Below are 15373 nucleotides of genomic sequence, written 5' to 3' on the forward strand. Positions count from 1 at the left end.
AACCGACAGAATGCCAGTTAATATGTGTATGTGTATGGGGGAAGTATTTGTGTGTGTAAGCGCGTGTGTGTTAGCATAAAGTAGCATGAAGTTTAAAAAAAGAAAGGAGAAAAAAATCCAAGTGCAAACAAGGTTGATAAAAATGACAACTGTTTAAATATTCCGTTCACTGAGCATACTTTCAGTTATTCATATGAGCTTATGTTTAATTGAAAACCAAGTTGTTTTTGTTTTAATGATTTTTATCGGGTAAATCATACAAAGAAGAGTAACACATGTCGTTGTATGGTTGAGTTACAAGAATTATAAAATCTGAACCGACGATAAATTATAGATCTATCGTGAGAGTTTGAACAGTTCAGCGACCGTCATTAAGTTCAAATTAAGTGGGTAAAAATGAAGGACATAGATGAAACTGCAGCAAACAACGGTGATGGATGAGTAGCAGCGGCGTTAATCACGTCAATGAATGTAAAATGATCGAATGAAGGAGCCTTTACACAGACATTCAGTTTGCGAAGAACAGGAGCGAAATCTAATTAAGATTTCACCCTTTTTTTAATGGCTTAGAGGAAAATAAGCAATCCCATAACATTTGCAGTGATTAAGAATGTTGAATGTAAGGGAGGATTTGGGTTTCAGATGGACTGTGGTCCCTACACATTCCAGGCATTGAAGCTTTTCTTATTTTCTCTCCATTCAAACTGACTGGTCTTGTGATTCGCAAAAGCGAAGAAAATCCAACAAAATTCGATTTACGATGATGCACGTCGGATGATGTCTTTTAATCGTTTTACTGCGGATATCAGATATATCCACTCAAAATTTCATTACTATTAAATGTGAAAAGCTGTTCTATGTACCAACCAGTGGTGGCTCGTGTATAGGCACTGTGGAACTGCAGCTCCCCCCATTTCCACTCGATATTATCGATAACATTCAATATAATGAGTCCTTTTTTTTCTTTAATTCCTTCTTTATACTTGTACATTATATAATCCTTAAGCTAAATGTCTGTAGCCATCTCCCAGTTTATGAAAAAAACTAAAACATCCTTGTATAGAACTGTGCGCTTCGCAGTCCCAGCGACACGGTGTTTGACTGTTGTGCGCATGCTCATATGTTCGAGATAGGAAGCTTCACGCTGGGGAGAGAGAGCACTGTCGTTCACGTAGTGTTGGTGAAAGGTAGAGTTTCTTTTTGACTTTGCATGTGTTGTGCTTAAAAACGTGTTTATATTCTTGAATATGATACAGTGTAGAATTAGATTATTATCCTGCTTCCAGCTTCAGTGTTGCTGCCAGGATTTGAAAAATAGGGCAGATTTCCCCGCTTATTTTGTGATTTAGGGGATTTTTGAAAAACAAGGAGAAATTCACGGCAGTTTTCAGTGAACAAATTCTACACACTTCCCGACAGTGGCCCAAAAAGTGAAAGGATCAAGTTTATGTATAAATTTTCTTCTTATATGTTTGTTTCCTTTGTTTATGAAAGGTTTGTGCAGCACATTTTCTCCCTCCCTCAATCAGATGTCGAAATGATCCCAGAGCAACTTGAAATGAAGTGTTTTGCTCAAGAACATAATGCAGCAACCGGTCTGGGAAATGAAATCACTATTTCGCGATCGTGAGTGAAACACTGTAACCGCCAGGCCAAGTGCCTTCACTGCGTGTATGTGTGTGTGTGTGTGTGTGTGTGTGTGTGTGTGTGTGTGTGTGTGCCGTATGGTTCGGTGGTATGTTCCATACTTTCGGTTGTTGCTTGGGACATGGATGTTATTGCGAAGAGGCCCAGGCAATAAAACTTGACCTAACAAAAGAGCCAAGATGGGTCTGCTGGGACAATAGGGAGCTGCCCCAGCTCTAAGCTATTGCTCATTTTTTAGCTGAGTGGATTCGAATCACAAGTAACAAAGCGTCTTGCTGAAGGACATAACGCGCTGCCAAGCTCCGGAATCGAACCCAGTTGACGACAATTAGATCAACATTCTTAACCGCTAGGCTACGAGCCTTACTTAAACGCACACGCATCCTTTGCTTGGGTTTGGGTGTATTCTGGTCACTTGGTGACCACATGACCTTGCATAAATTTATTTTGTATTATATAATTTATATATAAACGTGTATATGGTTGGTATATTGGTAGAGAACTCATATGTGATGTATAAATAGCAAAAATAGCTTCCATTTCATCATAGAACATTGTTTCGATCTACAGATGCTTTCCCTTCACCACTCTCAATACAAATTTTTACAAATCTATAATGTACTATTTCTTTTAATTTCCTTACAGTACTTCTATTACATCATCCATTACATGTTGTTTATTTATTTCTATGCTTTGTACTGTGTTGAACGTACGAAGTATAATAGCTACACAATACACACTGCAGAACTAGGACATTAATTTGCATACTGACAGGCGACATGTCATTGCTATTCCGAGAGATACATTTGACAAACTATGTATTGCAAATTTTTTTCTGGGTGTTTCTTCATTTGCCATTTTCGACTCAGCTAGAATCAAATCAATTCTATAAATGTTTCCCCAGCGCAGTGCAGCAATCGAGCTTGCTAGTATATACAATATATATACATTTCTACACATTTACACACATGCACACATATAGGAGGATGCGCTGGAAAGCTTCTGGCTTTAAGGGTATCGCGAAAGGCGTTGCTGGTTGGAAGCACAACCTTCCCAGTGCTTCTATAGGGCTTAGAAAAACTGAAGGACCACTGCAATAAGTGTGTGAATCTGAGAGGGGAATACGCTGAGTAAAATCCTAATTAATTGCTCCTCCTGTATTTTCTCTTACCCAAAGCCAGGAACTTTTCAGCACCGCCTCGCATCTTTTTTGCTGTGTTGATGCTGCCTATTAAGACACAAACACGCGATCACGGCTGAAAGCAGAATGAAAGCAGACTTTTACTTAATGCAAATTTTACTCGTGCAAATTCCAGATAGTTCTTGATTCCTTAAGATTATCTTTCCTCTTCGACATCGGTGGCAATAGCCGCTAGACGTTGGTCTACCTTCTCTCGCAATCTGAATAGTTTCAGTAAATCAATTAATTTGGTGAACTTCTTGATATTATTGTTCAAATTAAGTCCTGACCGCACTGAACGTGGTTTTACACTTTGTATACTTCCTTATGTTTTTTCTGTTTTGTTTTTTCTTGTGCTTGTGCGTATATAGACGTATGTATGAACTTTTACGGTGCGCGCGTGTGTGTATGAGTTTGTATATATATGCATATACATTTGGCGAAAAATGCGAGTGAAGATGTGTACGTTTTCATAGTGACGTACACGTACGCACGTGTATGCGTATGAGTAAGCATGCTTACGTGTTTACTATGAACTTTTAACCTTATTTTAATTAGCGGTCATTGGATTAGCACTTTTATATAAGTAGCGGAATTATAACACAGTAATTTCCCTTTGTATAACGGTCTTTTTTCATAGCGTTTTTCAGATGGCCAGATAACCGAAGAAATGGTGTTGTGGATTTCCACCTCGGCATCCGAAACTCAGAGTTTTATCTTGGCTATTGAATGATTGTCACATATTATTTTACAGATATATATATACATACATATATATGTATATGTATATATATACATACGTTTATATATTTGTTGTGCAAGATTTTTTATGTGAAATCGTGTGTTGAAACAGATATTGTTGTATTTCGGAATGGTCATTTTGCCAGGTTAGCCAATAAAAACACGCACTATATATTTGGTGTTACTTTGCTTCAGTGTTATTTATTTTTTACATTAAACTTAATCTTATTTCGGCCAGAGTTCTTTCGTCACACATAAGAAAGAAGAAAGCAAAGGACCACTGATGCGGTCACAGGAGTGTGACGAACGAACTCTGGCCGAAATAAATAAATAACACTGAAGCAAAGTAGAACCAAATATATAGTGCGTGTTTTTATTGGCTAAACTGGCAAAATGACCATTCCGAAATACAACAATATATATATATATATATATATATATATATATATATATATATATATATAGTTGTATTTCGGACGGTCATTTCTTTTTACCAAATAAACTCACTATATATTTTTTCTCACTCGCTCGTTTATTACTGTTCTTATTATATTATTTTAACTCATGTGCATTGTCCGGAAATCTTTCGTCACACATCTGTGACCTCTTCTGTGACACTTTTCATTTTCTTGTGTGTTTTTGCTTCACTTCCAAGAACAGAATGGAGTAAGTGGAGCAGGAACACATACGAAAACGAAAAGTGTTGCTGAAGAGGTCACAGATGTGTGGCGAAAGATTTCCGGACAATGAACATGAGTTAAAATAATATAATAAGAACAGTAATAAACGACTGAAGAAAAACTCTATGGTGCATGGGATTATTTAGCAAAAAAAAAAATGACCATTCCGAAATACAACAATATCGGTTTCGGTTCCAGCACACGATTTCATGTCAAGAATCTTGCAACACAAACTGATAGATAGATATATATATATATATATATATATAGATAGATAGATAGATAGATAGATAGATAGATATGTTTCTTTATTAGCCACACAGGGCTGCACACAGATAGAACAAATTACAAGTAGAGCTTTTCTTTTGAAGGTATTAAAAAAAAAAAAAAAAAAAAAAAAAAAAAAAGGAAGGGGAGGTTCGATCAAAAGGGATCGTAAAAGGAGAGAAAGAGACAAAAATAAGGGGGGTTAAAAAAAAAAAAAAATGGGGGAGGGAGAGGAAAAAAAAATGATCAATAGGGATCGTTATCACAGAAATGTCAATATGAAGTGTAAAGGGGGGACAGGTGAGGTTTACCCGTGGAAAGAAAAGCCTGCGGAAAAGACCACGGTAACCTCGGTCAATGAAGTCACATTTTATATTTTTTTTTTTTTTTTTTTTTTTTTGCAAATAAGCAACTCTCTGTTTCGATTTCTGGGTTCATAGGACTATGCTCAAGGTGGCTTCGTCATTCATACGTGCCATTCTTGGCTACATTCACCCATCTTTTTTTAAAACATTCGCTAGACAAAACTTGCCTCTCTACTCTCACTTTCCTTTTCAAGTGGTACTTGAAGAAGTTGATGAGAGATTGACCAGAGAGGAAAGTGTTTGTCTCCAATCCTTTCAGACGCGTCCACCAGATACATTCTTTCGCCATAGCCACAAGGATGATGAAAATAGCTCTTCCTTCCCGTTTGAAGGAAGGAGGCGTGACAATATTGACGATAGACTCAGCTGATAAACCGACTCGTCCCACACGTGACAGCAGTTTTCGACATAAGCCCACAGGTCGGAAATTGTGGGACACTGAACGAGTGCGTGCAGAACGGTTTCGTCGCTCTGACCGCATCTCGGGCAGGTCGGCCCCGTGTTCTCGAGCCGTGTCTGTAGAGCTTATCCCGAACGGGTAGCGCTTCTCGGTAGCACTGCCAGGCCAGGGATCTCTGGAAGTTGTCCATGGGCCCTGGCCCGAAATCGTCCCGAACAGGCGGGTCAGGTACTCCTCGTCGACCGTCCAGGTTCGCCCCGAGCTCGTCGTCGTACCTCCCCTCCACTAAACCCCTATAGAATGCTTTGGTTGTGTTGAAGTCACTTAAGGTCGACCCAGGACGGCAGAGTTGCTTGAGAGCAACGCGACACTCACGGTGCCATTCGCCCTTCCTCGGCCTCTTTTTGATCCACGACTGCAATTCGGTCATGGAGACGAGCTGCGGGAAAGCGTGCCTCACAAACGGCGACCACACCTGTTCACCGTCGTCTACATAGAGCCAGAGATGTCGCAGTCTCAGCGCGTGTCTGCGCATCATCAACCACGGCATGCCCAGCCCTCCTTTTAGCGGGTGTTGACAGCAAATGGATCGCCTGACCATCGGGACGCATCCTTTCCACAAGAAGCGAAAGAGGATGCGTTGTAGTTTGGTGATGGTAGGGTCGGGACAAGGTACGACGGTCAGGCGGTAGTAGATGACGGACGCGATGTACGTGTTCGCCACCTCCGCTCGACCTTTTAGGGACAGTTTCCTCTCGGCCTATTGCCGGGCGAGAGTGACCACCCTACTCGTTATCTCGTTCCAGTTCTTCTCCACTTGGAGGTCCGGACCAAACCAGACCCCGAGCAATCAAACCGGGCCGTCGGTCCAGCGTCCCACGACGGAGGCGCTGGTGTGGACGGCATGGGCTTGCTTCTCCAGGTGCCTAGTCGCAAGCCCACTGACTTTTCCCGGTTGATTTTCGCTCCTGTCACCGCTTCGTAGTTTTCAGTGTCTCGCCGACCAGATCGATGTGCTCGTGGCTAGACACTATGACGGTGACGTTCGTCCGCGTATGCAGACACGCTCGTCCCGCATCCCAATTCTCGCGGGATGCCCCTTAGAGTCGCCAGCTTCCGCAGTAGTGGCTCAAGAGTCAATACGTATAGAAGCGCGAGAGGGGGGCATCCCTGATGGACCGAACGTGCAATGTCGAAAGGTCTCGATAGATGTCCATTTACGCGAATTACCGAACGGATGCCTCTGTACAAGGCAGCTATCCAGCCGCGGAAGACGGGACCGAAACCGCCGCTCTCAGGACGCCTCCAAGTATCGATGGTCTACCCTATCAAGGCTTTTGATTGATCCAAGTTGATCAGGGCCCCACCCATGCCAGGTTCGTTAACTACCCTGTCTATGATGTAGCGCATCAGATGGAGGTTGTCATGGATGGTCCGGCCTGGCACGGCGCATGTTTGCGCCTTGTCGACCAGTTTCTCGATGACAAGCGCCAACCTCTTGGCTAGCACCTTGGCCAAAATTTTCAAGTCTGCATTAAGCAGAGTGATGGGCCTAAAGTTATCTATTACATTTCCCTTGTTTAGATCTTTCTTCAGCAGTGTTACGGCTCCTCGGCTCACAAAACCAGGAATGCTCCCGTTTTGCTGCCAGTTGCAGTACACCGCCGCCAAGAGATCTCCAAACAAGTCTGGCATACAATTGTAAAGCTCGTAGGGTAGACCATCCAAACCCGGTGATTTGTCCCTCGAGCATTCTGCCATCGCTTCCCGCACTTCCGCCGCCGTGATGGCACCTTCGCAGCACCCTGCCTTTCTTGTCGAGAGTCGTGGTAGGCTATGTAGGTAGGCACTGAAGTCCACCCTACGTTCTTGCCCTCCACTCGTTCCGAACAGTCGGGCAAAATGCTGCTGAAAGGCCTCACACATTTTACTTGGCTCGAGCAATTCGCGCCCCTGTTCATCTACCAGTGACCGAATGGTGGCTTTGTTGCCCTGTTGCGCCTCTGCCACCCGGGCCTCTCTCGCGGCTCCAACACCTTCGTTCCTTAGAGCACAGATAGATAGATAGATAGATAAACTTACTTGGAAATGGATGCGTGACGTTCTATCAAATAATAATATAAATAATATATATATATGCATACATATATGTATATGTACACACACACACACACACACACACACACACACACACACACACATATGCATATATGTCTTTTTTTCTCTGTCTCGAAATGGTGCTTATAATGTCTTATGATATTTTACGGTAAAAACCTTAATAGTTGAGTCAGTCGTCAAATATTTTAATAATAAGAGAGAAAACTCATTTCATGAGAAACCAAGCAAGGCAAAATGGGAGACTACACAGAGTTAGAAAGATTCATGCTTCAAGAGTTACCCTGTGCGTGCACTCGTGTATGCGTGTGTATGTGTGTGTGTGTAAATTTATACACACATATATACATACATAGGTACACGTAAACATTTATGCACACACACACACACACACACATTTCAATACGGAGCAAATATTTCACGAAAAAATAATTTTCAATGATATCATTGACTCTGCTATTATCTAGTATAACAATTTAAAAATGACAATAACAGAATCAATAATATAGGCGAATGCAGGCCCAAGAACAGCATTAAATAGCTGAAGGATTAAAATTAATCAAAGGACATACTTAGCATGTCCTTTGATTAATTATATATTGTCGGCTGTCCATCTGCTTACTCCTCATTTCGAGCACTGAAAGACAATATGAGTTTTCGAAGGGCCGTTGCTCCTGCAAACCAAAATAAAATTTGGGATTTACGGAAAGGTCAAAGTTGGTAACAAAAACAGGAGAGTTGAGACATACAAGGAAACCGAAGGGAAACAAACATGGAGGGTCGTTGTTTGGTCTAACGACCCAAATCCCAAATTTTATTTTGGTTTCCAGGAGCAACGGCCCTTCGAAAACTCATATTGCCGTTCAGTGCTCGAAATGAGGAGTAGATGGACAGCCGACAACTGATGAAGGGTCGTTCTTTATGTTACTTGTCCTGTTTTCCCTTTGATTCTCTCGCTGATTATGTAGTCAACTCTTTTGTTTTCGTATTTCATGCTGTTTACGGTTTATGATGTCCTGTACCCATATATGAATATATGTGTGTGTGTGTGTGTGTATGTGTACATATACATATATATGCATATGTACACTATATACATATAGTATTTGTATTATACATACATACACACACACACACACACACACACACATATATATATATATATATAATTAATCAAAGGACACACTAAGTATGTCCTTTGATTAATTTTAATCCTTCAGCTATTTAATGCTGTTCTTGGGCCTGCATTCGCCTATATTATTGATTCTGTTATTGTCATTTTTAAATTGTTATACTAGATAATAGCAGAGTCAATGATATCATTGAAAATTATTTTTTCGTGAAATATTTGCTCCGTATTGAAATGTGTGTGTGTGTGTGCATAAATGTTTACGTGTACCTATGTATGTATATATGTGTGTATAAATTTACACACACACACATACACACACATACACACGCATACACGAGTGCACGCACAGGGTAACTCTTGAAGCATGAATCTTTCTAACTCTGTGTAGTCTCCCATTTTGCCTTGCTTGGTTTCTCATGAAATGAGTTTTCTCTCTTATTATTAAAATATTTGACGACTGACTCAACTATTAAGGTTTTTACCGTAAAATATCATAAGACATTATAAGCACCATTTCGAGACAGAAAAAAAAAGACAAAAAATAAAATGAAAAGAAAACAGAGACAGTCGATCGACCGTACCTCTCTGTGAGACTATTTCTCTTATCTGCATCAAATTGTACTTATAACGTCTAATTTTATTTTATAATAACGCCCTGTGGTGATATTAAGAATCAATATTATTTTACAATAAAATTATTAATAGCATTTAGTGATTAGTCATGTATTAGATAGAACTGGTCATCTTCATCTATTTCGATAAGACTAAAAGACAAAAAAGGGAATTTATATATTTGGCTGATTGTCTGCTTCATCGTTTACTGTTGTTACTTATCCCCAGATCATCCCTTATTTTTTGTAAAGCGTTCCACCCTCGATTGTCCCGACTTGTTTCAAACACAGGTATATCAAGCAATACGCAATCTCACATAGAGTTTATTTTTGACCAACTTTTCCTCCCAGACACATTGTATAAAGTACTGTATTATGTAAGAAGAGCTATTACCGTTGGCGTAATAATGAATGTGTGTGTCAATACCTTCAATCCTTATTATTACGTTAACCTTTTTGTTATTTGTACTGGTTGAAAACCAACGGGTGTTAAGTGCTTTGAAAGCTTTTCCAATTAGTGTTTGAGAGGTGTTGTAGTTTAAGTGTATAACCTGGTAGAGTAGTTATAGATTTTATATGTATATATGTGTATATATACATAGGCATAATTGTTTTTTGGAACGGTTCATCTTGAAGCAGATAAAGCTATAAATAACCTTTTGGACAGAAGTTGTCTGCAGGACTCGAATCCACATCTCCCTATAAACATAATAGGCGTTCTCCTATTGGGCCAAAGCGATCTTTCGAATTTCTCTATCCATATTAATGACGTCAACGACACACACACACACACACACACACACAATCTAAGGCCAGTGAGTTGACCAGCTTTACGTGAGGATTTTCGCCTCAATTAATTCTTCAATGTACTTTTTTTATATTTTCCCTAGTCTAGCTCTCTACACTGAAAAAGGATATTATCCGAAACGTCGTTCTCTAAGCGTCAAACTAATAATTTTAATCGTAAATTTATTCCGTTTTGTTTTAAATATTTATTGTCTTTCCTCTTTCTCTCTCTCTCTCTCTCCTTATCTTCTCCCTCTCTCTCTTTATGCGTGTGTCTGTATTTTAAATTACTCTGCTACGCGTGACTTGTGTTTTTTTTTCTGGAAACCTGTATCTTCTATAAGTTTACAAAGGCCATTCGCTATTTCCATTCACTGCATGCGCATTTATATCTTTTATATCTAGTATATGATAAGACCACCGCCTTTGTGATAGGTTTCTTCTGATCTGAGTAAAAAATTGTACTCGTGGGTGTCGTGGATGTTATACTTTCTCGAAATAAGAACGCTTCCTGAATTATTTCTACACAATTGTCATGAGTGACGTAGCAAAAGTCTTTCAGTTCCCTCAAAGAGGGTCCTTAAAGCCGTTAGTGCCTTCTGCAGAATGTTCAGATTTATTTTTCACCTCATATTTACAATGTTATATTTTTGTGCCATTACAGTTTCAATTGATGGTAATGCTGATGGAACTCGTAATGCTGTTGATGAAGATGGTGGCGATGGTGTGACAGAAGTATTGGTGGTGCTAATAGTGGTAGTAGTGGCGGTGGCGATGGCGATGGTTGTGGTTGTGGCTAATATATATTGTTTGTAAAGATTGTGACAATGACAGAGATGAGGACAATGACCTGGTGGTCATTGTTTATAGCTTCCTCTTACTTCTGTGTGTGACAGCTTGAACGTGCTGTTTGACACCAGCCATTACTGGCCAATCTACACACACACACCGCAGCAAATGGCAATTCGCTTCACACGTATGGACGCACATGCGCGCGCACATACACACACACGCTTACAGTCACACATACATGTGCATAACTGTTTGTCTGCTTACACACCACACATGCATACATACATACATACATATATATATATATATATATATATATATGTATATATATATATATATATATATATATATATATATATATATATATATATATCCCAGATGGTGGAGTGGAGGAGTTTCTAATTGGTGGCTAAAAATAGCAGCCAAACTTCTCTAAAATCTTACCTTACCGTCTGAATGCATGAGTGGACGCATGACACCGTATTCCAAGATAAGCATGGTATGTATGCATGCATGCATGTGAACAAGCATAGACACACACACACACACACACACACATATATATATATATATATATATATATATATATATGAGTGAGTGTGTGTGTGCATACGTAAATACCTCTATTCATACATGTGCGTGCATGTATGTACGAAGGGTGCTGAAAACTTGCTGGCTTTGAGTACAAGAAAACACAGGAGGATCAGTTGATTATGATCTTACTCAACATATTCCCCTCTCAGATTCACACACTTATTTGCAGTGGGCCTTCAGTTTTTCTAAGCCCTGTGAAAGAACTCAGAAGGTTGGGGCTCCAACCAGGTCTTTCGCGACACCTTTAATGCCAGGAACTTCTCAGAAACCCCTCGAGGGGGTGTGTACATTCGTGTGTGTGCGTGTGCGTGTGTGCGTGTGCGTGCGTGTGGTGTGTGTGTGTGTGTGTGTGTGTGTGTGCGTGCGTGTGTAAGTGTGCGCGCGCGCGCGTAGCGGTCGGAATAACTGACCAGAAGCCTTCTTGATCCGGACTGATCTCGGATTAAAGAACACACGCAAATTCACACACAAACACATAAAGAGACCCAAAGGTCCAGTCAAGCACACACACACACACAGTTGGGACACACACACACACACACACATAGATATACACGCATACGCATGCATACGTGCACACACACACACACACTCACATACACACACCTACATACAAGCATACACACACAGCTGCACACCTGCATACACATACAGCAATACTCCACACACACACACACATGCACATAGACATGTAACACACCCACACATACACAGACATGCTAAAACTCACACTCACACAGATATGCACGCACACACACAGACGTGCATACACTCACAGCCACACAGCGACATACATAGATATACATAGACATGCACGCACTCACACACACTCACACACACATACTCAGACACACGCACGCAGACAGCCACACGCAAGCATACACTTACAGTGATGCACACACACGCACACGACGCGTCCGCACACACACACACACACCACACACACACACACTCACAGACACACACACACACACACACACACTCACAGACTCAGACATGGGCACGAGCGCGCTGCTATCGGCTGATTATAAGCAGAATACGCCGTATGACATATAACGACGTGTCTAAATCTGTGTGTGTGTGTGTGTGCATGTGTGTGTGTGTGCATGTGTGTGTGTGTGCATGTGTGTGTGTGTATGTGTCTGTGTGTGTGTGTGTGTTTATATTAGACAAAAGGGGTGAGGGTCAGTGACGGTGGCTCTTCTAAGCTGCACCTATGACCTTTGTATGTTGCAGCCTTGACCTTTTGTTGACCCTTCCAGACTTCGGCGATCAATGCAATCGATGGTTCCTTTGACCATCCGTACACCACGTTGTGTAACAATGACGTTTGCCTTCGTCGTCAATGTTGTTGCTATTGTCGTTTAGCCCAGGGTCAACCCTGACCTGATCGAGGAGATTCATGAATGATTAAAAGCATTCTTGCCGTGACCGTTTCCCCCAACCAATTTTTGTTTACTTTGTATGTCAAGTCCCTTTAGCATAGGGAACAGCGCAGAGGAATTATAATCAGATGCCGTGAGTTCAAATCCCACCAATGATGAGATATAATGCTTTTCAAACCACATGGTTCTGGGTTCAGTCCTACAGTGAGGCATTTTGGGCAAGTGTTCTCCACTATAGAGCTTGTGAGAAGATTCGGTAGAAAAGAAATTGAAAGAAGCTCGTGGTCGTCGCTGTCTGTGTGGGTATGTATATCTATATCTGATAGATAGATAGATAGATAGATAGATAGATAGATAGATAGATAGATAGATAGATAGATAGATAGATAGATAGAGATCGATAGATAGATAGATACATAGATAGATTGATATAGATCGATAGATAGATAGATATAGATCGTAGATAGATAGATACATAGATAGATAGATATAGATCGATAGATAGATAGATATAGATCGATAGATAGATAGATAGATAGATAGATAGATAGATAGATAGATAGATAGATAGATCGATAGATAGATAGATAGATAGATAGATAGATAGATAGATAGATAGATAGATAGATAGATAGATAGATAGATAGATAGATAGATGTTTCTTTATTAGCCACACAGGGCTGCTCACAGACAGAACAAATTACAAGGTAGAGCTTTTCTTTTGGGGGTAAAAAAAAAGGGGGGGTTGGTTTTCGATCAAAAGGGATCGTAAAAGGAAAGAAAGAGGACAAAAAAAAGGGGAGGATTTTAAAAAAAAAAGGGGGGAGAGGGAAGAAAAAAGGAAAGGGGAGAGGAAAAAAAGTTGATCAATAGGGATCGTAATCACAGAAATGTCAATATGAAGTGTAAAGGGGAGGACAGGTGAGGATTACCCCTGGAAAGAAAAGCCTACGGAAAAGACCACGGTAACCTCGGTCAATGAAGTCACATGTTATATTTCTTTCTTTTATTTTTTTTTTGCAAATAAGCAACTCTCTGTATTAATTTTTACGGTTCATAGAATCATAGTCAAGGTAGCTTCGTCATTCATACGTGCAATCCTTGCTACATTCACCCATCTTTTTTTACTAGACAAAACTTGCCTCTCTACTCTCACTTTCCTCTTCAAGTGATACTTGAAGAAGTTGATGAGAGATTGACCAGAGAGGAAAGTGTTTGTCTCTAATCCTTTCAGGCGCGTCCACCAGATCCATTCTTCGCCATAGCCACAAGTATGATAAAAATAGCTCTTCCTCCCCGTTTGAAGGAAGGAGGCGTGACGATATTAACGATAGACTCGGCTGATAAACCGACACGTCCCACACGTGACAGCAGTCGTTCGACATAAGCCCACAGGTCGGAAATTGCTGGACACTGCACGATTGCGTGCAGAGCGGTTTCGTCGCTCTGCCGCATCTCGGGCAAATCGGCCCCGTGTTTCTCGAGCCATGCTATAGAGCTTATCCCGAACGGGTAGCGCTTCTCGGTAGCACCGCCAGGCCAGGGATCTCTGGAAGTTGTCCATAGGTCCCGGGCCGAAAGTCGTTTGAAACAGGCGGGTCAGGTATTCCTCGTCGACGCCCAGGTTTGCCCCGTGCTCGTCGTCGTACTTCCCCTCCACTAATCCCCTATAGAATGCTTTGGTTGTGTTGAAGTCACTCAAGGTCGACCCGGGACGTCAGAGTTGCTTGAGAGCAACGCGACACTCGCGGTGCCATTCGCCCTTCCTCGGCCTCTTTTTGATCCACGACTGTAGTTCGGTCATGGAGACGAGTTGCCTGACCATCGGGACGCATCCTTTCCACAAGAAGCGGAAGAGAATGCGTTCTAGTTTGGTGATGGTAGGGTCGGGACAAGGTACGACGGTCAGGCGGTAGTAGATGACGGATGCGATGTACATGTTCGCCACCTCCGCCCGACCTTTTAGGGACAGTTTCCTCTCGGCCCATTGCTGGGCGAGAGTGACCACCCTACTCGTTATCTCGTTCCAGTTCTTCTCCATTTGGAGGTCCGGACCGAACCAGACCCCGAGCAACTCAACCGAGCCGTCTGTACAGCGTCCCACGACGGAGGTACTGGTGGATGGCATGGGCTTGCTTCTCCAGGTGCCGAGTCGCAAGCCCACTGACTTTTCCCGGTTGATTTTTGCTCCTGTCACCGCTTCGTAGTCTTTCAGTGTCTCGCCGACCCGCCCGATGTGCTCGTGGCTTGACACTATGACGGTGACGTCGTCCGCGTATGCAGACACGCTCGTCCCGCATCCCAATTCTCGCGGGATGCTCCTCAAAGTCGCCAGCTTCCGCAGTAGTGGCTCAAGAGTCAATACGTATAGAAGCGCCGAGAGGGGAGAGGACATCCCTGACGGACCGAACGTGCAATGTCGAAAGGTCTCGATAGATGTCCATTTACGCGAATTACCGAACGGATGCCTCTGTACAAGGCAGTTATCCAGCCGCGGAAGACGGGACCGAACCAGCCGCTCTCAGGACTGCCTCCAAGTATCGATGGTCTACCCTATCGAAGGCTTTCGATTGATCCAAGTTGATCAGGGCCCCACCCATGATAGGTTCGTTAACTACCCTGTCTATGATGTAGCGCGTCAAATGGAGGTTGTCATGGATGCTCCGGCTCGGCACAGC

The 15373-nt window shown here is 41.9% G+C and overlaps 1 long non-coding RNA gene across 1 annotated transcript in view; it reads right to left on the bottom strand.

Annotated features, from left to right (window-relative positions):
• Window positions 1-11435: 11435 nt before the first annotated feature.
• The window catches only part of LOC118762834, a 12259-nt gene continuing 8321 nt past the window's right edge, over window positions 11436-15373 (bottom strand). Inside the window, exon 3 of the long non-coding RNA XR_004998583.1 lies at window positions 11436-11581. This is a non-coding gene — a long non-coding RNA (uncharacterized LOC118762834). The remainder of the gene's footprint in view (window positions 11582-15373) is intronic.

The sequence above is a fragment of the Octopus sinensis genome, linkage group LG3 (assembly GCF_006345805.1).
Source record: "Octopus sinensis linkage group LG3, ASM634580v1, whole genome shotgun sequence".
Lineage (NCBI taxonomy): Eukaryota > Metazoa > Mollusca > Cephalopoda > Octopoda > Octopodidae > Octopus > Octopus sinensis.